The sequence below is a fragment of the Mobula birostris genome, chromosome 9 (assembly GCF_030028105.1).
Source record: "Mobula birostris isolate sMobBir1 chromosome 9, sMobBir1.hap1, whole genome shotgun sequence".
NCBI lineage: Eukaryota > Metazoa > Chordata > Chondrichthyes > Myliobatiformes > Myliobatidae > Mobula > Mobula birostris.
Window position 1 is genome coordinate 38,648,028 of NC_092378.1, and position 22,449 is coordinate 38,670,476.

The 22,449-nt window shown below is 41.7% G+C and overlaps 1 long non-coding RNA gene across 1 annotated transcript; it reads right to left on the bottom strand.

Annotated features, from left to right (window-relative positions):
- Positions 1–397: 397 nt before the first annotated feature.
- Positions 398–11,502, bottom strand: LOC140203364 (uncharacterized). Its single transcript, XR_011887349.1, has 3 exons — positions 11,414–11,502; positions 10,893–10,939; positions 398–628 (listed from the first exon to the last, which is right to left on the bottom strand). It is a non-coding gene; the product is annotated as an uncharacterized lncRNA (long non-coding RNA).
- Positions 11,503–22,449: the final 10,947 nt, after the last annotated feature.

Genomic DNA, 22,449 nt, shown 5'->3' on the forward strand with positions numbered 1-22,449 from the left:
ACAAGGTAAGGTTTGGTAATTTATCAAGGTATATGAATAATTTTTAAAGATGACAAAAGCAGACTTTCGGTATTTTCAAGCAAGCAAAATTCTCCAATATGCTGCACAACAGATCAATATGATTTAAAGACTGTCATTGAGGTCTGATGCACATGTAGTTTCGTTTTGAGGAGAGAAACATGCTGTAAAATTGTAATATTTTACCTTGGCCCTCTGGCAAGGTTAGTTGTCACAGTAAAATGATTTGCTGCATTCATTATTTAATTGCATTTTGAATTACTTCCTGTTGTTGAAGTATTAATGTTTGAAGTTTTTCACTTGAAAACACTGTGAAGAAGAATTATAATATTGTTAATATTGTACAGAACCAGAAGATATTTGAGATGAAGAAGGGTATGTAGATTTTTTATTCAACTGGAAAAATCCCAGCAATTTCTCAGTTCAACAATCATTTTATTCTTAAACGACTCTAAGCATTTTACATTCACCATCATATTCATTCCACCTATTGCCCAATTTTTAAAGTAATCAAATTTCCTGAACTCGTGAATTTTCCTTTTCTTGTTTTCAAAAAGTACGTTCATATCCTGCTCCCTCAGATTTATTCAGCTCAACATTTCAGATTTACCTGTGGAGAGAGAAACAGAGTTCTCAGCTTAGTATTTAACCCAATGAACATCTCAGTAACTTCTAAGGAAAGATAAAAGACCTGAAACTATAACTTTACTTCTGCCCAACTTGCTGATTTTCTTGGCTTTGAGTATTTTGCTCAATACTTTGGGGAGACAGACTTTGGAAACCAAGGGTGGGGACTACTAATTATTTTCTGAAGTGACTGCTGCACAATTTTATGATAAAGGTGATTCTGTGATGCTCATATCATGTTTCACAGAAGACTTGCTTGAATGGTGATTTGGACGGACCAACAACATTTAAATATGTCATTCTACATAGGAACATAAGAAACAGCATATAAAGTATAGTGAGCCTTTGACTTCTGCTGACATAATTCAACAAGATCATTCAACAACTTAGCATTTGTGTAAAGAAATTACCATTCATTTTACACCCAAGAAGCCAACACCTTGCTTTGAGTTCTTGACTTCCTGGCTGAGAGGAAGCAGCCCATCTGCACCTCTCCTCAGTGCCTTTGTTGTATGTCTCAACGAGATCTCTCTCATACCTTGAAGCTCAAGTGACTATAGACCAATCTTACAGACTCCATCATGCTTTTACCAGCTAAGGTCCAACAGCCAATGGACATTGTAAAACACACAATATTGTGTTTTTTCATTTGAACTTATGTGCCAGTGTGTTCAAATATGACATAGTTAGTAGAGATAAATGAAAACTTTACCTTCCTAATCTATTTATTATGTCATATGCAGATAAATGACATCCATAGGACCAGCTGAAATTGAACCATTTTTAATGTTTGATATGAAGTACTGAAGCCCTTGCCTTAATAGTGATTTTTTGTTGGTGGTTTAATTTAAGCCATTATCTTCAACTTGATCCTACATATTCATAGAAGTGGTTTATTATCACTGATGGATGCTGTGGCAAGCTAACAATTTAATCACTAGTTAACCATCTGCTGAGAAACTCCTTGTGCTTGAGTGATTCTGCCAAAGTCTATCATTTTACATGCTTAAGGTCCGTCGAGCCACCGTTTTTTTTATTGTTGAAGGCTTTTCATCCAGAATTTACATTTAAGTAATCTCATTCCAATGATGTACCATCTATTCAGAAGGCATAATCTGAATTTATCAATGCATCTTGTTAGTAGTTTCCTTTTCATTAGTTTTAATGATTAAAATTGCTTATTAATAGTGGAAATTTACATTTTATGTTCAATTTTCTACCCTCCCTAACCCAATATGTGCCATAAAATAACAGAATTACTAAATATTAGCATGTGACAGAACTCTAACCGCCTACATAATAAAATATAATGTTTTTTCCGCTGCAATTGATTCATAGTTTGTCTTTTGCTGGATAGCTCTTTCTGTCTACATTTCTTTTTTCACACAATCAATTTCATGTATTTACATAATCAGTAACTATGAAATCCCCTGGATTATACTCATTCCCACTCTCGACGATTGGAATCTATGTTTATATCACACTTTACCAAGTTATCACCTGTCCCCAAAACCTCAGATCAATAAATTCTTATTAACTGTTATTTGAAAAATGTGCTGGTCAGTTGGTGTTCAACAAATTACCACAAATAGTAAAATGAATATTTTCTTTATCTGATTTAACTTAATGATATTGAATGAGAGAGTGGTGGTTGCCAAATTACCAGGAGTGTCCAGGACAACAGAAGAACAATAGTCTCAACATCCTCTAATCTGCCTGAATAAATGTATATTTCTGCCACTGTGACAATAGATGATTCCTGTTCCATTGGAACAAAGGACTTGTTATACAGTATGTGTCAAACTTGACATGTTACAGAGTCACGGTCATACTGTGCAAAAATAGGCCCACCACATCCATGCTCTCTGCTATATGTATCAATACTAATCCCAAATTCCCACATTAAGTCCATAGCATTCTATAATCTAGTGTTAGTCAAGATACTGCTTAAATGCTGTGAGAGTTTCTGCCTCTCAGGCAGCACGCTCCACCCACTCTCTTTATGAAACAACTCACCCTCAGATCCCTTCTAAACTTCCTACTCTCAGCCTAAACCAATGCCTAAATAGCTCAGTCACAGAGTAAGTGCCACACCACCATCCCTATCAATTCCCTTCTTCATTGAATGATTGCATTTGACACTTGCTTTGACGCAGCTTGGGCTCTCCCTCAGTAGCATTCTGATGCGAGTCTCTGGAGTGCTAATACTTGGGCATGCTTGAGATTTCATTGCAGTTTACAGTCCTGATTCCTCAGACATGTCGGGAAGAATTATGGACTGCTCTCTACACCAGATGGGCTGGACTGCTGTTTTGAAGAGGGGCAAGGGGCTCCTGCCTGTGCTTGATGATAAACTCTTTGTGGTCCTCAGATGTAGTGGTCTTGTTGCTCTCTTGTTTCTCTGACCTGGAACGACGAATGATTAAGTGCTGACCATTCTACTTACCAGGATGCTTCTCCTCTGTTATCGTAACCACAGATTATGTATGGCCAAAGGCCAATATTCAGCAAGTACTCGAGGTATTAAGTGCAGTGATTGTAGTTGTTTCTTTTCACGCCTCGTGGCACATCAGGCGGCACTTTTGTTGCTTCCACAGCATTTGACTGTTTCCTTACAAGGCCGAATTGTTAGCTCAACACTCCAGTGCAGATGGAAAATGTGCATGGAGTCAGCCAGATTCAAACTCGGGATCATCTGCCTCGAAGTCCAGTGCTGATGCTGCTATACCATCAGTCAGCCAGCAAGTGCAGCGATTAGCAAAGAAGAAACAGCTTACCCTGATGTCTTTTGTTGGGAACTTCAAAGATTCAAAGTACAACTTATTATCAAAGAATGTTTAAATTATACACCCTGAGATTTGTTTGCCTACAGGCAGCCACAAAGCAAGAAACCTGAAGGACCCAATTAAAAAAAAAGAAAGATCAAGTCCACTGCACAGAGAAAGAGAAAGAAAAAAACACAATCATGCAACCAACAGAAGCAAGCAGCAGTGTTCCAAACCAGACTGAACCCTTAAATCCACTCCCAGAGCAGCTAGTGTAGGCCCAAGGCTCGGTCTCAGTGGCACAGTTACTGGAGCAGTTCATCGCTGAGAGGCGAATGAACATCATGGGACAGCGAGTGAAATCAGCCCGACCCTCGCCTCTGGTTCTGACACTCGGGCTTTCCAGTATATCTAGGCCAGTGTTTAAATTGTCCAAGTGCCATTCGTGCCTTGCTCTAAGACCAGGACCCCGGCATAGCAATACGTTTGGGCCACCCGGGCTGAAGCCGTTCACAATCTCACCAAATCAGCTCAGCGCTCGGAGTGATCCAACCTTGCACCCGGGTTGGGTGGATGGCCATCAAAACTCTTCTACATCGATTCTTCTCCAAATCCCTCACTTCAACTCCAACAGCGATACCAACTCTGTCTGCAACCCCATCTTGAGCACGTTGTGCTTCGCTTTTGTGATGCACCCGCATGGCCCTTCCTTCGAATCAACTTCACCACCGCTTGCTTCATCATCGTTTGTGGTGATAGTTTACCACAATTTACTTCAAAAAATGTGTTAATAGTAATGTTTTTAGTCAAATTTCTTGCCTTTTGAACTACCAGTGAGCTGTCACATGCATTCAGCACCACATCTTAAATTGGATCTAAACACGAGGAAATCTGCAGATGCTGGAAATTCAAGCAACACACATAAAAACTGCTGGTGAACACCGCAGGCCAGGCAGCATCTATAGGAAGAGGTACAGTCAACGTTTCAGGCCGAGACCCTTCATCAGGATAACTGAAAGAAGAGATAGTAAGAGATTTGAAAATGGGAGGGGGGTCTCGGCCTAGAACGTCGACTATACCTCTTCCTATAGATGCTGCCTGGCCTGCTGCGTTCACCAGCAATTTTTAAATTGGATCTATTTCTTTTAGAGTAATGACCCCGCTAGCACTATGTATTGATCTGTTGTCTGCGAATGTGCTGTTGCCTATGCATGTGCATTGCCCTCTCTCTCTCTCTCTATCTCTCTCTCTCTCTCTCTCTCTCTCTCTCTCTCTCTCTCTCTCTCTCTCTCTCTCTCTCTCTCTCTCTCTCTCTCTCTCTCTCTCTCTCTCTCTCTCTTTCTGCAATGTGAATACACTAGTTAAAGCCATCTCTCACGTGTGTGCTTTTACTTAATATATATGTAGGTGTGCACAGACAAAACAAATTGGCGACGAGTGCAAAACCTGAATGTCAGAACAAATCAAAAACTCCACTGAGTTTCAGGATGAAACAGCAAGAGTTAAACAGCATGAGAAATCCATTACGGATACTAATAAAGGCATGAGTACAGCATAGTACACAGTGAAAGGGCTGCTGAATTTAAAGTGAAAGTAACATGGTGAAGGCTTCAGTCGGGAAAGTTGATGAATTTGATAGCACTAATGAAGACTGGGAGTCATATATCGAGAGGGTGGAACTGTATTGTAATGTGAACAACGTGGAGGAACAAAAGAAAGCCCACACGCTTCTTAGTTTAATGGGTGCAAGAACTTGCAGTCTCTAAAACTACTTGGAAACTCCTGAAAATCCAGCAAGCAAAACGTTCAATGAAATTGTTACAATTTTACAAAATCACTTGAGCACTAAACCACTGGCAATAGCTGGGAGATTTAGATTTTACAAAAAGAGCCAGTTAGAGGATTGAAGCGTTTCTGAATACATTGCAGAACAGCACAAACTTTCCCAGTACTATGAATTTGGAGATGACTTTCTAATGCAAAGGGACAGGCTTGTATGTGGAATGCATAGTCAAAGCACTCAAAAGAGGCTATTGGCAGAAAGGGACCTAACTTTAGAATGGGCATTGACCATTGCAATATCATCAGAGACTGCAGCAAAGGATGCAACAGAACTACAGAAACAGAGGTTAGAATTTGAAATGCACAAAATGTCCCTAATGGTGTGAAAAACCAAAGATGCTATCAATGTGGCAAATCCTCCCATGATGCAAATGACAGGTGACAGGCAAATGACAAAAAGCCTGCAGCCAAGGTCACATAGAGAGAATGTGCAAGGCAAACAAATAGCACAACCATGTGAAAAATCTCAAACACAAAACTAAGCAAGTGCATAAAGTGATTGAATGTAAAATAGAATGAGACAATACAGAGTTTGACAAAGGTGAGTTGTCATGCCTAGAACTGGATAGTATTACTGAAGCAGATCACAAAATAATCTGGATCACAATAGGTGTGAATGGTGTAAAACTGAAAATGGAGCTGGGTACAGGGCCAGCTTTGTCTTTAATTTCAGAGGCTGACTACAACAGACTGTTTTCTAAGATACCATTAGAGAAGACCTCAGTGATGCTAAAGACCTACACAGGTGAAAAAATGTCTCCCAAAGGCAAACTGAAGGTAAATGTTATGTATGGAGGCCAAACACAGCAGCTATATCGGTATGTATTGAAAAGAAGAGGACCAGCACTTTGTGGATGTGAATGGTTGAGAAAAATCCGACTAAACTGGTACTCAATCAAAGCTCTTAGTGTTCTGTTAACAGACAATTGCAAGCAAAATGGTAGCACTAACCAGAGGGTGTCACAGCTGCTTAACGCTAATCAAAAGGTCTTTGAGAAGAGAATAGATAAACAGATTGAAAACTTGGCCAAAAGCTGTTCGGGATGCTAAAGACCTGAAAATACAGCCCCACTGGCACCATTACACCTGTGGGAGTGGCTGTTGTCACCATGGCAAAGAGTACATATTGACTTTGCTGGGCCATTCATGGACTCCATGCTTCTGGTTGCAGTGGATGCTCATTCGAAGTGGCCGGAGATTATACCAATGAAGTCAACCATGTCAGCAAAGACGTCTTTGCTCTGCAGACTATCTTTGCCAGAAGTGGCTAGACAGAACAAATTGTGAATGACAACGGACCACAATACACATCAGAAGAATCCTGACTGTTCATGAAGAAAAATAGCAGCCGTCATTTCAAGTCAGTTCCTCACCACCCAGCAACTAATGGGTGAGCTGTAACGTTTATCCAAACCTTCAGGAAGTCCATTAAAGTGACGGACAAGGAGGACATTTCTCTACAGCTCAAGGAGGATAGCTTTGACCTTGAAACTTCCACCAGTGTACTGGAACTCTGTCCATGCGATGACAAATCAAACACCTATAAAGCTCTTCATGAATATGTCTCTGAGATCTCGCATAGACCTCCTGAAACCAGATCTATGGAGGGATATGCAGAATAAACAGTTCAGCCAGTTGCCAAGTTACCTTACTTCCCATATTTCTATTTTCTATCTATGATAAATAATTTAAATTTTTAATATTTACCAATTTTAACTAATTTTAAATATCTTTAATATTTAATATTTGTAATTCAGGGAGTGTGAAGCGCAGAATCAAATATCGTTGTGACGATTGCATGTTCTAGTACCAATTGTTTGGCGACAATAAAGTATAAAGTATATTAAAAAAGAGTAAGTGAAGCAGTAAGGAGCATCGAGTTTGGACAGGAAGTCCTAGTGCATGATTATTGAGAAGAAAGTAGACACTCTGTAGGATAGCTACAAGAACCAGACCACTGATGTACATAGCGGATATTGGGGTACAGACATGGGATGTCATGCGGACCAGAAGTGGGATGCTCAACTGAAGAACACACCTGAGTCAATTGCATCCAATAATTCAGACACGTTACAGTCACCGGACAGACCTCTCAGTGATGATCATGTCAGTGACAGCCATGTGACATCAGAAACTCAGAACATTGTCTTAGACGAGACACCTCCCAAACCTGATGCCACTCCACAGGTCCAGGAGTGATGAGAATGTTATTGTTGACAAGACATCTACCAAGCTTCTTGCATCCCCACAGGTCCAGAGGTGCTACTCTGAAAGAACCAGAATGCCACCCAGAAGACTGAACCTTTAGAACTGTGAAGTTGTTATGGACTGTTATTGTGAAAGCATGTTTATTTGGAATATGGGTTTATGATAGGGAAATTGAATGTTTTGTACATATACATTTTTATGGTGCATTAATGTAAAGGGGGAGGAAGTGTAATGCTTGGATATATTTCTTTTAGAGCAATGACCCCTCCTCCCCTTAGCACTACGTATTGATCTGTTGTCTGTGCATGTGCATTGCTCTATCTCTCTCTTGCTGCAATGTGAATGCACCAGTTAAGGCCATCTCCCAAGTGTGTGCTTTTATTTAATATATATGTAGGTGTGCACAGACACAACAGGAAGAGTTCAATCAGGCTTGTTTGAAGAAATCTCTGACAGTTATCATCAACATATCACTTGCAGCACAAGAGGTTCAAACACACCAGACCACTGTTATACCATGATTAGGAATGAATACCATTCCACCCTTTAACTGCATTTTGGGAAATCTGGTTATCTGTCTGTGCAACTTCTCCATGCATATAAGCAGAGGCTGAAGAGCAAGACTCCAAAGGTAATGACATGGGTGATAGAACAGCGGCTATGGGATTGCTTTGAGACAGTATACTGGGCCATGTTCAAGGACTCATCAGAGGATCTGAACGAATACCCCATGGTTGTCACAGACTTTATAAGAGAAAGCGTGGATGAGTGTGTCCTCACAAAATCACTCCAGCAGAACCAGAAGTCCTGGATGAACCAAAAGATCCACAATCTACTGAGGGCCAGATCAATGGGGTTAGGGTGTGGCAACCAAGTAAGATACAACAAGTCAAGTATGACCTCTGCAAAGCCAACTCACATGCGAAAAGGCAGTTCTAGACCAAAATTGAATTACTGAAGGTTGATCGGAAATGTGGCAGGGCTAGAATGCTATCTCCTCCTATAAAGTGAAACCAAAAATGTGACAACAAGGCTTCTGTCCCTTTGAGCTCAATGACTTTTATACTCACTTTGACTGTCAAAGCATGGAGGCATCTTCACAAATTTCCACATCTTCTGATGACCCTGTGATTTCATTCTCTGAGGCTGATGTGAGAGCATCCTTCAGGAGTGTGAATGCATGGAAAACATCCGGCGCATGTGGGGTACCTGACTCAGTACTAAAGTCCTGTGCTAATCAACCGGCTGGAATGTTCACTAATACCTTTAACCTCTTGCTTTGGCTGTCTGAGATACCCACCGGCTTCAAGAAAGGTTCAATTATACCAGTGGTAACCTGCCTCAATAACTTTCATCCAGTATCATTTACATCCACTGTGATGAAGTCCTTTGAGAGGTTGGTGATGATTCATGTCACCTCTTACCTGCGAACCAACCTGGATCTGCTCCAATTTGCCTAAAAACACAATAGGTCCACAGCAGGAGCCATTGCTCTCAACCCTAGAATATCTGGACAGCAAAGCTAATACATCAGGATACGCTTTATTGACTACAGCTTGGCACTTAATGCTATCGTTCCCTCAAAATGAATCAATAAGCTTCAAGACCTTGGCCTCAATACTTCCTTCTGTAATTAGATCTACTATTTATTCATTTGTAGGTTCCAGTCAGTTCGGATTGGCAACAAGATCTCCTCCACAGTCACCATTAGCACAGGTGCACCACAAGGCTGTGTGCTTCGTCGACCATCCTTCAGTAATCATCTTTAGCCCCCTTTTCTACTCACTTTATACTTATGACTGTTAAGCACAGTTCCATTGCCATATTTAAGTTTGCTGATGACACCACAGTTGGCTGATTCAAAGACGGTGACAGATCAGCAGTTAGGAGGGAGATTGAAAATCTGGTTGAGTGGTGCCACATCAACACTCACTCACTCAATGTCAGCAAGACCAAGGAGCTGATTATTGACTTTAGGAAGAGGAGAACTCATTTCTATGAGCCAGTCCTCATTGGGTTTCAAAGCTGGAGAGGGTCAGCAGCTTTAAACTTCTTAGCGTTATCATTTCAGAGGACCTGTCCTGGGTCCAACATGTTAGTGCCATTATAAGGAAAGCATTGTCTCTATTTTCTTAGATGTTAGTGAGGATTTGGCATGTCATCTAAAATCCTGACAAACCCTTACACATGTGTAGTGGGGAGTATATTGACTAGTTGCATCACAGCCTGCTACAGACACATCAATACCCTTGAATAGAAAAGCCTACAAAAAGTAGTGGATGTAGCCCAGTCCATTATGGATAAAGCCCTCCCCACCATTGAGCACATCCATACGGAGTGTTGTCACAGGAAGGTATCATTGAGGATCGCAGGCCAGGCCATGCTCTCTTCTCACTGCTGCCACTAGGAAGGAGGGAAATGGAGTGCTGTCGCAGGAGATTAGCACCCAGGTAATTCCCTCTTCTCCCTGTTGCCATCAGGAAGGTGCAGGAGCTTCAGGACACACACCACCAGTTTCAGGAACAGTTTTTATGCCTCAACCATTAGGTTCTTGAACCAAAGGGGATAACTTCACTCCACTCACCACAACACTGAACTGTTCCCACAACCAATGGACTCACTTTCAAGAACTCTTCAACTCATGTTCTTGATATTTATTCATTATTTATTCATTTATTAATAATAATTAATATTATTTTGTGTGTTTTTTTGCATTTGAACAGTTTGTTTTCTTTTGCACATTGTTTGTTTGGCCATCCTGTTGTGTGTGGTCTTTCAATAATTTTATTATGTTTCTTAGATTTATTGAGTATGCCCACAAGGAAACAAATCTCAGGATTGTTTGTGGTGACATATATGTACTTTGGTAATAAATTTACTTTGAACTTTGAACCTTCTAAATTAATAGCAACTTCATTCAAACAGTTGTAAAGTCCATCATGTACCTTAATATGCTCCAAACTATTATTCCATCATTATTTAATAAACAAAAAGTATTTTTTTCCTTATCTGTATAAAATTATTGGCTTGGTTAATTTTAAAATATTTCATTAGCATCAATTTACAGTTATTGTTCTTGAACAACTAAATCAATCAAAGCCCATTTTATCACATTCCTTTCAGATAACCATGCCCTGCCTCATCTCATCAGCTTACTTCATGTTCTCTGATTGGGAACAAACAGCTGCAGTCTATGAGTGAGTTTATAATCTCTCTGTAATGATTGCAGATACAGTGGATTTGACAGCAGCAGCTTGGGAGCAAAGCCTACTCAGATGTCATTAAAAATGCATGAAGCACATCTGAGCTCTGGAGAAACTGGGTAGCAGAATGCAGCGTGTGAGTGTTGCAAGCTTAACTGCATAAAGGCAGCTTTTATGCCTGGATCAATGACAAGTCAAATGGGGAAGAAGTGAAGGACTTGATCTTTACCTGGTAGTAACAGAATGGCATTGCCTGGCCTTCTCTGATCTAGGAACCTAATTTGTGAAGAAGAAGGGCATTAAAAGAGAAGGAATTGGAACAAAACACAGTTCAATAAAACAAAAGGCATATATAAATCTGTACATTTTGCTTGGACAAATTAGATTGGAATCAGTGATGATACTCGACATCCATTGTCAGAATACTCTGCCAGTCTGCAGCTTCCAGGCTCAACCATGAATTAGCAATTGAATAAAATGCCCTCTTCTCCACTTCCACCCACTCCCATTACCTCATAGAACATGTTATTTCATTTAGGGGGAAATTGGCAAAACAGAATAAATAGAAAATCCTGGATGATAAATATTCACAATTATTTTCCAGCAGAATAAAGCCATTTAAAAAATCCTCTGTAAAGGAACTGAAGTTTTTCTGATAATACGGCATCTTTGTGACCATTTTGCTGTTACCGGCTCTTCATTCCTTGATGTTAAAAGCTGAATTTAAGCAATCAACTGATTTTAACTCACCAGATTATTGGACCCAGCCATAGGATTAAGATGAACACAACCATATGCTACCGTACCAGTTATAAAGGTACCTGAATTTTTGTTAATGAAATTCTGAATCTATCACACTCACTCAGTCATGACTCACAGGTTTGGTTACCAATTATTCAGTAATATGCATCACGATCCCATGAGGTAGCCAGGCCATGACCTGTGTTTGGCAGATTCAAGTAATGCATTGGACACAGTTGGATAAATATAAACAGGACATTGAAGTGCAGGAAAAGCAAGCGATCCTATAGTACAGTTTGGAAGTGCTAGTGTATGAATGCCTCCAGCACACTGACTAGTTACATTTGATCTGGTACTTAGTCTTCGGGGGTTGGCTCTTTTGGAGAGCTCTGTTCTTTGTGAGAAATGTTTATATGTTCAAGGTTAACTACAGCAACTCAAACATTGAATCAAGACAGAATGTTCTGGTGCAGTGCTGAAAGAATGCAGCATTTTTAGAGGTGCCACCTTTAGATACAATCCTGAAACAAGTGTAATACTCGCTGCGTCTAATGGCATGATCTCGGGGGTGGCACTCCCTCCCCGGCCAAACTTTAGCACTCTTGTTTGGGTGGATGCTGCGTGTTGTGTCCCCTGTGTAACATCAGTACCCCGAGATAACATTCAGTCCACAATGTGCGGTTAAACGATCACGATTTTATATTTAAGTATGGGGTTAGTAGAGAAACAAAAGAAAAGAAAAACAAATAAAAGGTGCCAATAATCTCATAAGCATGTCCAGTGCACAAACGTTGGAGCTCACGGATTCCCTTTCGCTGATCCTCCTTTGCTAGTCGGCCTCTGGGCTCCTGCCCCGAGCCCAGGCCCAGTGGATCGGGCCACAGTCTCCGCAAGCCATGTCTTCTCTCTTCATCCTCCTCGTGCCTTCTCCCTCAAGCCTGCGCAAACTAACAGCTTTCACACAGACAGAAAGAATAACGTCTATCCCAATTGGTAGCAAATGAATACAAGTCCCGTTATCACTAATTATAACCCAAACATGCTGCTATAGAGAACTACTATCTCAGCAGTTAACAGTACAGAGAAGTCATTTTATTCACCTTAGCAGTAACATCAAAGAAGAAACCCTGACACAAGGTACGATCTGCCTGCTCAGGGGAAGGTAAAAGTCCATAGGGGCTGCAAGATGAATAACAAGTATCTTAAACCATAAACACAAGACATTCTGCAGATGATGGAAACCCAGAGCAACACACACAGAATTTTGGAGAAACTCAGCAGGTCAGGCAGCATCTATGGAAATGAATACACTTGATGTTTTGGGCCAAGACCCTTCATCAGGACCGGAAAGAAAGATGGAAGATCCCAGAATCAGAAGGTGGGGGGAGGGGAAGGAGATAGGTAGAAGAGGTAAAGAGCTGGAAAAGGAGGATTCTGTTCGGAGAGGAGAGTGGACCATGGGAGAAAGGGAAAGAGGGGGAGGAGCACTAGGAGGAGGTGATAAGCGGGTGAGGAGAAGAAGTAAGAGGGGGGAAAAATTACCTGGATGGATAAGCTGATGTTCATGACATTAGGATGGAGGCTATCTAGAAGGAATATAAGGCGTTGCTCCTCAACTTGAGAGTGGCCTCAGCATGGGCAGAGGATGTCATGAACCGACATATCAGAATGGGAATGGGGATTGGAATGGAAGCAGTTGGCCAACAGGAAATCCTGCTTTTAGTGGATGGAGTGAAGGTGCATGATAAAGTTGTCCCCAGATCTATGTTACATTTTACCAAGTTGAGGAGGTCACACCAGGAGCACCAGGTACAGGAGATGACCCCAATAGATTCACAAGTGAAATGTTGCCTCACCGGGGAGGACTGTTTGGGGCCCTTAATGGATGAGAAGGAGGAGGTGAATGGGCAGGTGTAGCACTTCTGTCACTTGCAGGGATGTGTGCCAGGAGGGAGATTAGTGGGGAATGACGAAAGGACAAGGGAATCATGGAGTGATCAATCCTAATGGAAAGTAGAGAGAAGGGGAAAGGTAAAGATGTGTTTGGCAGTAGGGTCCCGTGGAAGAGGGTGGAAGTTGTGGAGAATGATGTGTTGGATGTGGTGGCTCAAGGGGTGGTAGGTGAGAACAAGAAAAAACTCTTCCTGTTAAGGCAGCAGGAAGATTGGGTGAGTACGGATTTTCAGGGAATAGAAGAGATGTGGGTGAGGGCAGCAATAATGGTGGAGGAAGGGAAACCCCATTCTTTGAAGAAGGAGGACCATCTCTGATGGATTATAAATGAAGACTCATCCTGGAACCAGATGTGGCAGAGACAAAGGAACTCATCATCATGGCTTGTCACACCAGCCAGCCAGCCACTCTAGTGTTGTTTGGTTGATATTGAGCAGGTCAGTGTCAGCTAAATCAGGTGAGAGTGGGCATTTGCGCAGAATGTGTTCAATGTTCTGCACCCTTTCGCCACACTCACAGGATTCGCTGGTCTTTAAACCCCACTTCACCAAATTGTCTCCTGTCCTACAAACTCCCGATCTCGCTCTGTTGAGAGTGCACCACTTCCGTCTGTCAAGCAGTGCCCTGTCTAGCAACATTTCTGTGGGGTCTTGCACTGTATTGTTTGGTGGCGTTCTGGCTTCTGTTTGTTGCCAGAGTCAATTCTGTATGTTTGGGGGGATGTTCCGTGCAGTAGTTCCTCCACTGTAGCAAAGCTTTTCCTCGATTTTAGGCGTTTGGAACTGGCACATGATGATGTAGTGGGTGCCGTGGATCCGAGTTCTGTTTACCTTTTTCAATTTTTGTTGTAGTGTGTCTTCGGATCTCTGGAGGAGCAATGCCTGCAAGTCTGTAAGTGATGTTAGTGGGTGTGGGGCGCAGTGTGCCCGTGATTATTCAGCAGGCTTCGTTAAGAAATGGGTCTATTTTCTTCGCATGGGCTGATCTGCCCCACACAGGTACACAGTATTCTGCAGGTACATAGCAGATTACTAGGGAGAGTCAGGAACATTCACACCGTGACCCTGTTAATCTGAAAGGAGACCAATCCTGACATTACGTGCCAGACCAAGTGATCCAGTGGGTGGCAAAAGGACATAGGAACTAAGAAAGAGGAATGGAATTTTTACAGAAAACAGTGCATAAAGAGGTATAGTCAAGGTAGCGGTGGGAATCAGTAGGTTTATAAAAGGTATCATTAGGCAGTTTGTCCCCAGAGATGGAGACAGAGAAATCAAGAAAGTGGGGAGAGGTGTCAGGAATGGAGCAAGTGAATTTAAAGGCAGGGTGAAAGTTGGAGGCCTCGCTGATGAAATCAATGAGCTCAGTGTGGGTGCAAGAAGCAATACAAGTGTAGCGCAGAAAGAGTTGGGGAACATTACCAGGGAAGGCTTGGAACATGGACTATTCCACATGCCAACAAAAAGGCAGGTGTAGCCGGGTTCCATGCGGGTGCCCATGATTACACCTTGAGCTTGGAGAAAGAGGGAGGAACCAAAATAAAAATTGTTGAAGGTGAGGGCCAGTTCCACCAGACAGAGGAGGATCATGGTGGAGGGGAACTGGTCGGGTCTGTTAACAAAGAAGCAGAGAGCTTTAAGGCCTTCTTGAGGAGATACCTGAAAATATGTATATATCTTAACCAACAGTAGATCATTTCTTTTTTTCCCTAAGTTTCCAATATTATATTGTGCACAGATAGCCTGCTGCAATTTCTACATCACAGCAGTGACTTTACTCATAAAATACTTCAGTTAATCTTGAGATTGTTAAAGTCACTATAAATTAATACAGGCCAATTCTGTTTCTATTAGGTGAAGGAAAGTTGAATGAAATAAAATATTTCATACACACCATACATTAAGATATTGACTTCATATTGTGTGAATATAAGAAACTCTGCTTTTTGTTAGAAAACCTAATAGCAATCACATTAATAACAAAACTGAAGCCTGAAATATTGAATGCTGATACTAGATATATAATGGTATTTATGGATTATAGTTGCTCAGGCAACAAATCAGAATCATACTGACAACTGCATTTGACTATGGTTCTTGCTAAGACTAGCCTTTGAATAGAGGAGTATCAAATGCAGGTGCACTTTCTGCTACTATCAGCAGCATACCTCAGTATAAGGCCAAAGAAAATCTATGATGCTGCTTCTGAGGAAGGGCGTTAAGAATGCTAGCCATCAAAAAGGCAAAGGTCCAGTGTGAAATATGCTTGACAATCCATGGATCCGCACATTGAATATTAATTCAACAAAGTATCTATTAATGAAACACTCATCCTTTGACTGAATTATGTAATGTGATGCTTGGAATTTCCTGGAAAGTCTTTGAGCAGCATTGAACTGATTGATGCTGGTTTCACATTGCATAAATAATGCCTGTTCTGAGATGGGTCACAGGAAATACTCTGCAAGCTATTTTTTCAGTTCATTTATTCATTCTTATTTTTGGATTTAAGTATCACCAACATTTCATGTTTTATATGACATAGGCGGAAGCTATTTGACCCACTGATTCTATGCTGCCTCTCAGAGCAATCCCATAAGTTCCATTGCCTCAGTGATTTCCCTGCAGCCCAATTTCCTCAGGTGCTATTAACTCACATCCTGATTTGCCTGCCACTCACCTTGCCCCTTCCAAAGTTCCCACTGGTGACTTATCTCCTTTAGCTGCCACCGTGCTGTGGGGGAAACAGAGTTTCAAGATTTAGATCCTGTGATGCTGAAAGATTGTTTGCATATTTTCAAGACAGAGTAGTGAGCAAGCATTAGTGTTCCAGTGTGCCCGCTTCTTGGTGGTTGAGATTATTAGCTTGGAAGGTGCCGGGAGAGTGGCCTGCTTGAGAAACAGCAGCTCATTTTGTAGGCGATACACACTACGACAGCAGTGAAGGCAATGAACATCTAGGGTGGTGCATGGGCAGTTGCTTTGTCCTGGATGGTGTCAAGCCTTCTGATATTTGCTGGAACCATACTAATTCAGGCAAGTGACATACCAGGAGGCGAGCAAGATACACAGCCTCTGTCCTGCTCTAGTAACGTGTCCTTATGGTCTTAATGAAGGGGACTCCTTGACGGCAATGCCATTAGATGACAAAAAAGCAAAAACCCATATCATGTTAAATGACAATTGCTGTGGTGTAGACTTATGCCAAAAATCATAATCATAAAAATGTAGACATACAAATTAAAAGCACACAACTTTTCAAGCAAGCTCCACTGTTTGATAAAATCAATGTATACCTAAATATAATCTTAAATTCGCATTCCAGCCAAACTCCAGTAATCTTTCACCCTCTTTCTTATTAGGAGTCTATCTACCTCTGTCTTACACAAAAAAAATCAAAGATTCTGTTTCCGCTGTCCTTTGAAATGAGTTCCAAGCTCTCACACACACTAAGAGAAAATAACTGCTCTAACTCCTTCTTTATGGCATTGCCCCTTATATGTAAATAATCATGCCTAGTTCTACTGTGCACCACACAATGAGACATTTTCTCCAGATCCACCTTATAAGAATCAAACAGGTCCCCTCTTGCTCTTCTAAACTACTGTGGATCCAAGCCTGGTCTGTTCAATTTTCCCTCATAAGACAACCCACCAAAGGCGACCAAAGCAAATTGTTTTCTTCTAAAATGAAAATAAATTTGTTTTGAATATTTATTCATGGTCCTTATCTTGTTGAAATATGCAACATTTTTACCCAAAGCATTAATATTGATGTACCTGAAAAGTTTTTTTGTCCATCATTGGGTTCTCCATAAAACACAAGGAAATTGGAGCAGAAGTAGACCACCTGATCCCTCAAGGCTGCCCTGATATTTAATATGATAGCGGCTGATCTATCCCAGGCTTCAACTCCTACTCCATACCAGATCCCCAAAACCTTCAAGCACCTGACTATCTAAATTTACTGACCTCCTCTTTAGAGCACCTCTAAGCATTGGGCAGATCTCTGCTTTAGATCACTATGGAGGAGGAAGAAGAACAGCAGTGGCAAAAGGCTTTGAGAGTAAAGATGGCAGAGTACGTTTGGTAATAATGGTGGCTCTCTGTTTAGAATATCACTTCAGCTTCATAAATGTAAGAAAGCCTGCAGATGCTGGAAATCCAGTGTAACACATACAAAATGCTGGAGGAACTCAGCAAGTCAGGCAGCACCTATGGAAGTGAATATACAGTTGACATTTCAGGTCGAGACCTTTCTTCAGGACTGTTGCTAGGCTTTCATGCATCATTATGGGATAATGACCTCTGTTGGTCAATTTGGCGTAAGTTACGGGCGATAAAATAGCATGGATCCCAATGTAAATTATTTACTGTGATTCCGGAAAGTTACGGAAAAGCCTGCTCACATCATTGAACGTCAAATCTAAACACATTTGCTAACTCATAGGGAAATAGAGTCCAAAGGTAATGTTTGCCCAAGGATGAAATGAACTTTGAGTCACATTATTCTGCAGCAAAATAAAAGATTGCCAATTCCAAGATTCTGTGCTTATGAAAAATTGAATCATTTCAGTAAATGGAATGAAAACACTATGTAAACAGTCTATGAATAATGCATTTAAGAAAGAATTTTGTCAAACTACTCTTCATTGTTTTAGTTCCTCCTCTTTGCCTCAGTTTTCAAATGAATGCCTTCATCATTTAAAAAAGATAATTAGGGACTCAATTTTCACTTTTCCCTGACAGGGGATAAATCAGCAATAATTTATGTAATTGCTGTCTGCTCAATATTGTCATGTACATGCTGATTGTAAAGACCAAGGAAATGCCTGCATCAGTCTGATGAAAGGTTATTGTTCTCAAATTTAACCCATTTCTCTCTCCACTGAGTTTTCATTGAAGTAGGTGCCTTTGCAGTGTGGCTCAGTAAAGGTATTTTTATGCTGACCTTATACGAGAGGCATGAAAAATTCCCAATGTTCCAAAGTAAATGTTAACTGCTGAAGCATTGCCGTGCTCAAATATTGGAAATCTAATCTGCCTTGCACACAGACAACATCCACAGGCTAATAATTACCTGCAGTAGGCTGCAGAGTAATGAGGGAATCAAAGGGTAGATAACAAGAGGTCTTGCCTGTATTGGCCATTAAGTATGTCATCCATACAATCACAAGGATGATCAGATCTCTGCTGCCTTTTCTATTCTCCAATTCAGTTGGCTATTTGGGAGATAAATAAAATGTTTTCCAAATACAGTGGCATGCAAAAGTTTGGGTATCCCTGGTCAAAAATTCTGTTACTGTGAATAGCTAAGCGAATAAAAGATGAACTGATTTCCAAAAGGCATAAAGTTAAAGGTGACACATTTCTTTAATACTTTAAGCAAGAAAACTTTTTAAATTCCATCTTTTACAGTTTCAAAATAACAAAAAAGGAAAAGAGCCCGAAGCAAAAGTTTGGACACCCTGCATGGTCAGTACTTAGTAGCAACCCCTTTGGCAAGTACCACAGCTTGTAAACGCTTTCTGTAACCAGCTAAGAGTCTTTCAATTCTTGTTTGGGGGATTTTCACCCATTCTGCCTTGCAAAAGGCTTCCAGTTCTGTGAGATTCTTGGGCCGTCTTGCATGCACTGCTGTATTGAGGTCTATCCACAGGTTTTTGATGATGTTTAGGTCAGGGGACTGTGAAGGCCATGGCAAAATCTTCAGCTTGCGCCTCTTGAGGTAGTCCATTGTGGATTTTGAGGTGCGTTTAGGATTATTATCCTGTTGTAGAAGCCATCCTCTTTTCATCTTTGGCTTTTTTACAGATGGTGTGATGTTTGCTTCCAGAATTTGCTGGTATTTAATTGAATTCATTCTTCCCTCTACCAGTAAATTTTCCCTGTGCCACTGGCTGCAACACAAGCCCAAAGTATGATCGATCCACTCCCATGCTTAACAGTTGGAGAGGGGTTCTTTTCATGAAATTCTGCACCCTTTTTTCTCCAAACATACCTTTGCTCTCTGCGGCCAAAAAATTCTATTCAAAAGGTTCAAAGAAACATCTCAACCAGCCTGATGCATTTTGGAAACAAGTCATGTGGACTGATGAAGTTAAAATAGAACTGGGAAGAGCACCAGAAGGCAGTGATGGGCAGGTAAGGAGATAAGGTGAGAGAGGGAAATGGAAACGGGAATGGTGGGGGGGTGGGGGGAAGTTACAATTACCAGAAGGTTGAAAAATCGATGTTCATGCCATCAGGTAGGAAGCTACCCAGATAGAATATAACAAGTTGCTCCTCCAACCTAAGTGTGGCCTCATCACAGCAGTAGGGGAGGCCATGGACTGAACACTTGCTAGTTGTCACAAATTGTGACTCAGTGCAGGTTTTCCTTTGATTGTGCTCCTGTAAAGCACTTTGTGACTAACGTTGTTGATTTTCATTAACTTGTGAGGTAAAGGTCTTCTACTTCATTACTTCCACTTCCTTTCTTGATAGCCTATCCATAATTAGAATGCAGCTAGATGGAGAGTTATTCTGCATCCGTTTATGAGGTGCTGGTGTTATTGATTGGCATTTGTTCCTCGTATCTAAATGCCCCATATGAGGAAGTGATAGAGAGGAGTTGCAGGCAGGTGGTCACGCCGGGGCCACGAGAGGCAGACAAGTGGGTCACGGTTAGGAGGGGGAAGGGGAAAAGTCAGGTAATAGGGAGTACCCCGGTGGCTGTGCCCCTTAACAACAGGTACTCCTGTTTGAGTACTGTTGGGGGGGACAGCTTACCCGGGGGAAGCGACAGTGGCCGTGCCTCCGGCACAGAGTCCGGCCCTGTAGCTCAGAAGGGTAGGGCAAGGAAGAGGAGGGCAGTTGTGATAGGGGACTCGATAGTAAGGGGGTCAGATAGGCGATTCTGTGGACGCAGTCCAGAGACCCGGATGGTAGTTTGCCTCCCTGGTGCCAGGGTCCGGGATATTTCTGATCGTGTCCAAGATATCCTGAAGTGGGAGGGTGAGGAGCCAGAGGTCGTGGTACATATAGGTACCAATGACATAGGTAGGAAAAGGGATGAGGTCCTGAAAGGAGAATATAGGGAGCTGGGAAGGGAGTTGAGAAAAAGGACCGCAAAGGTAGTAATCTCGGGATTACTGCCTGTGCCACGCAACAGTGAGAGTAGGAATGCGATGAGGTGGAGGATAAATGCGTGGCTGAGGGATTGGAGCAGGGGGCAGGGATTCAAGTTTTTGGATCATTGGGACCTCTTTTGGCGCAGGCGTGACCTGTACAAAAAGGACGGGTTGCACTTGAATCCTAGGGGGACCAATATCCTGGCAGGGAGATTAGCGGGGGCTACTGAGGTGACTTTAAACTAGAATGGTTGGGGGGTGGGAATCAAATTAAAGAGGCTAGGCGTGAGAAGGTTAGTTCACTACAGGGGAATGGGAACCAGTGCAGAGAGACAGAGGTGTGTAAAGTGAGGGTAGAAGCAAAAAGTACTATGGAGAAAAGTAAAAGTGGCAGGCCGACAAATCCAGGGCAAGCATTAAAAAGGGCCACTTTTCAGCATAATTGTATAAGGGCTAAGAGAGTTGTAAAAGAGCGCCTGAAGGCTTTGTGTGTCAATGCAAGGAGCATTCATAATAAGGTGGATGAATTGAAAGTGCGGATTGTTATTAATGATTATGATATAGTTGGGATCACAGAGACATGGCTCCAGGGTGACCAGGGATGGGAGCTCAACGTTCAGGGATATTCAATATTCAGGAGGGATAGACATGAAGGAAGGGGAGGTGGGGTGGCGTTGCTGGTTAAAGAAGATATTAACGCAATAGAAAGGAAGGACATAAGCCGGGAAGATGTGGAATCGATATGGGTAGAGCTGCGTAACACTAAGGGGCAGAAGACGCTGGTGGGAGTTGTGTACAGGCCACCTAACAGTAGTAATGAGGTCGGAGATGGTATTAAACAAGAAATTAGAAATGTGTGCAATAAAGGAACAGCAGTTATAATGGGTGACTTCAATCTACATGTAGATTGGGTGAACCAAATTGGTAAAGGTGCTGAGGAAGAGGATTTCTTGGAATGTATGCGGGATGGTTTTTTGAACCAACATGTCGAGGAACCAACTAGAGAGCAGGCTATTCTGGACTGTGTTTTGAGCAATGAGGAAGGGTTAATTAGCAATCTTGTCGTGAGAGGCCCCTTGGGTAAGAGTGACCATAATATGGTGGAATTCTTCATTAAGATGGAGAGTGACATAGTTAATTCAGAAACAAAGGTTCTGAACTTAAAGAGGGGTAACTTTGAAGGTATGAGACGTGAATTAGCTAAGATAGACTGGCAAATGACACTTAAAGGATTGACGGTGGATATGCAATAGCAAGCATTTAAAGGTTGCATGGATGAACTACAACAATTGTTCATCCCAGTTTGGCAAAAGAATAAATCAAGGAAGGTAGTGCACCCGTGGCTGACAAGAGAAATTAGGGATAGTATCAATTCCAAAGAAGAAGCATACAAATTAGCCAGAGAAAGTGGCTCACCTGAGGACTGGGAGAAATTCAGAGTTCAGCAGAGGAGGACAAAGGGCTTAATTAGGAAGGAGAAAAAAGATTATGAGAGAAAACTGGCAGGAAACATAAAAACGGACTGTAAAAGCTTTTATAGATATGTAAAAAGGAAAAGACTGGTAAAGACAAATGTAGGTCCCCTGCAGACAGAAACAGGTGAATTGATTATGGGGAGCAAGGACATGGCAGACCAATTGAATAATTACTTTGGTTCTGTCTTCACTAAGGAGGACATAAATAATCTTCCAGAAATAGTAGGGGACAGAGGGTCCAGTGAGATGGAGGAACTGAGCGAAATACATGTTAGTAGGGAAGTGGTGATGGTAAATTGAAGGGATTGAAGGCAGATAAATCCCCAGGACCAGATGGTCTGCATCCCAGGGTGCTTAAGGAAGTAGCCCAAGAAATAGTGGATGCATTAGTGATAATTTTTCAAAACTCGTTAGATTCTGGACTAGTTCCTGAGGATTGGAGGGTGGCTAATGTAACTTCATTTTTTAAAAAAGGAGGGACAGAGAAACCGGGGAATTATAGACCAG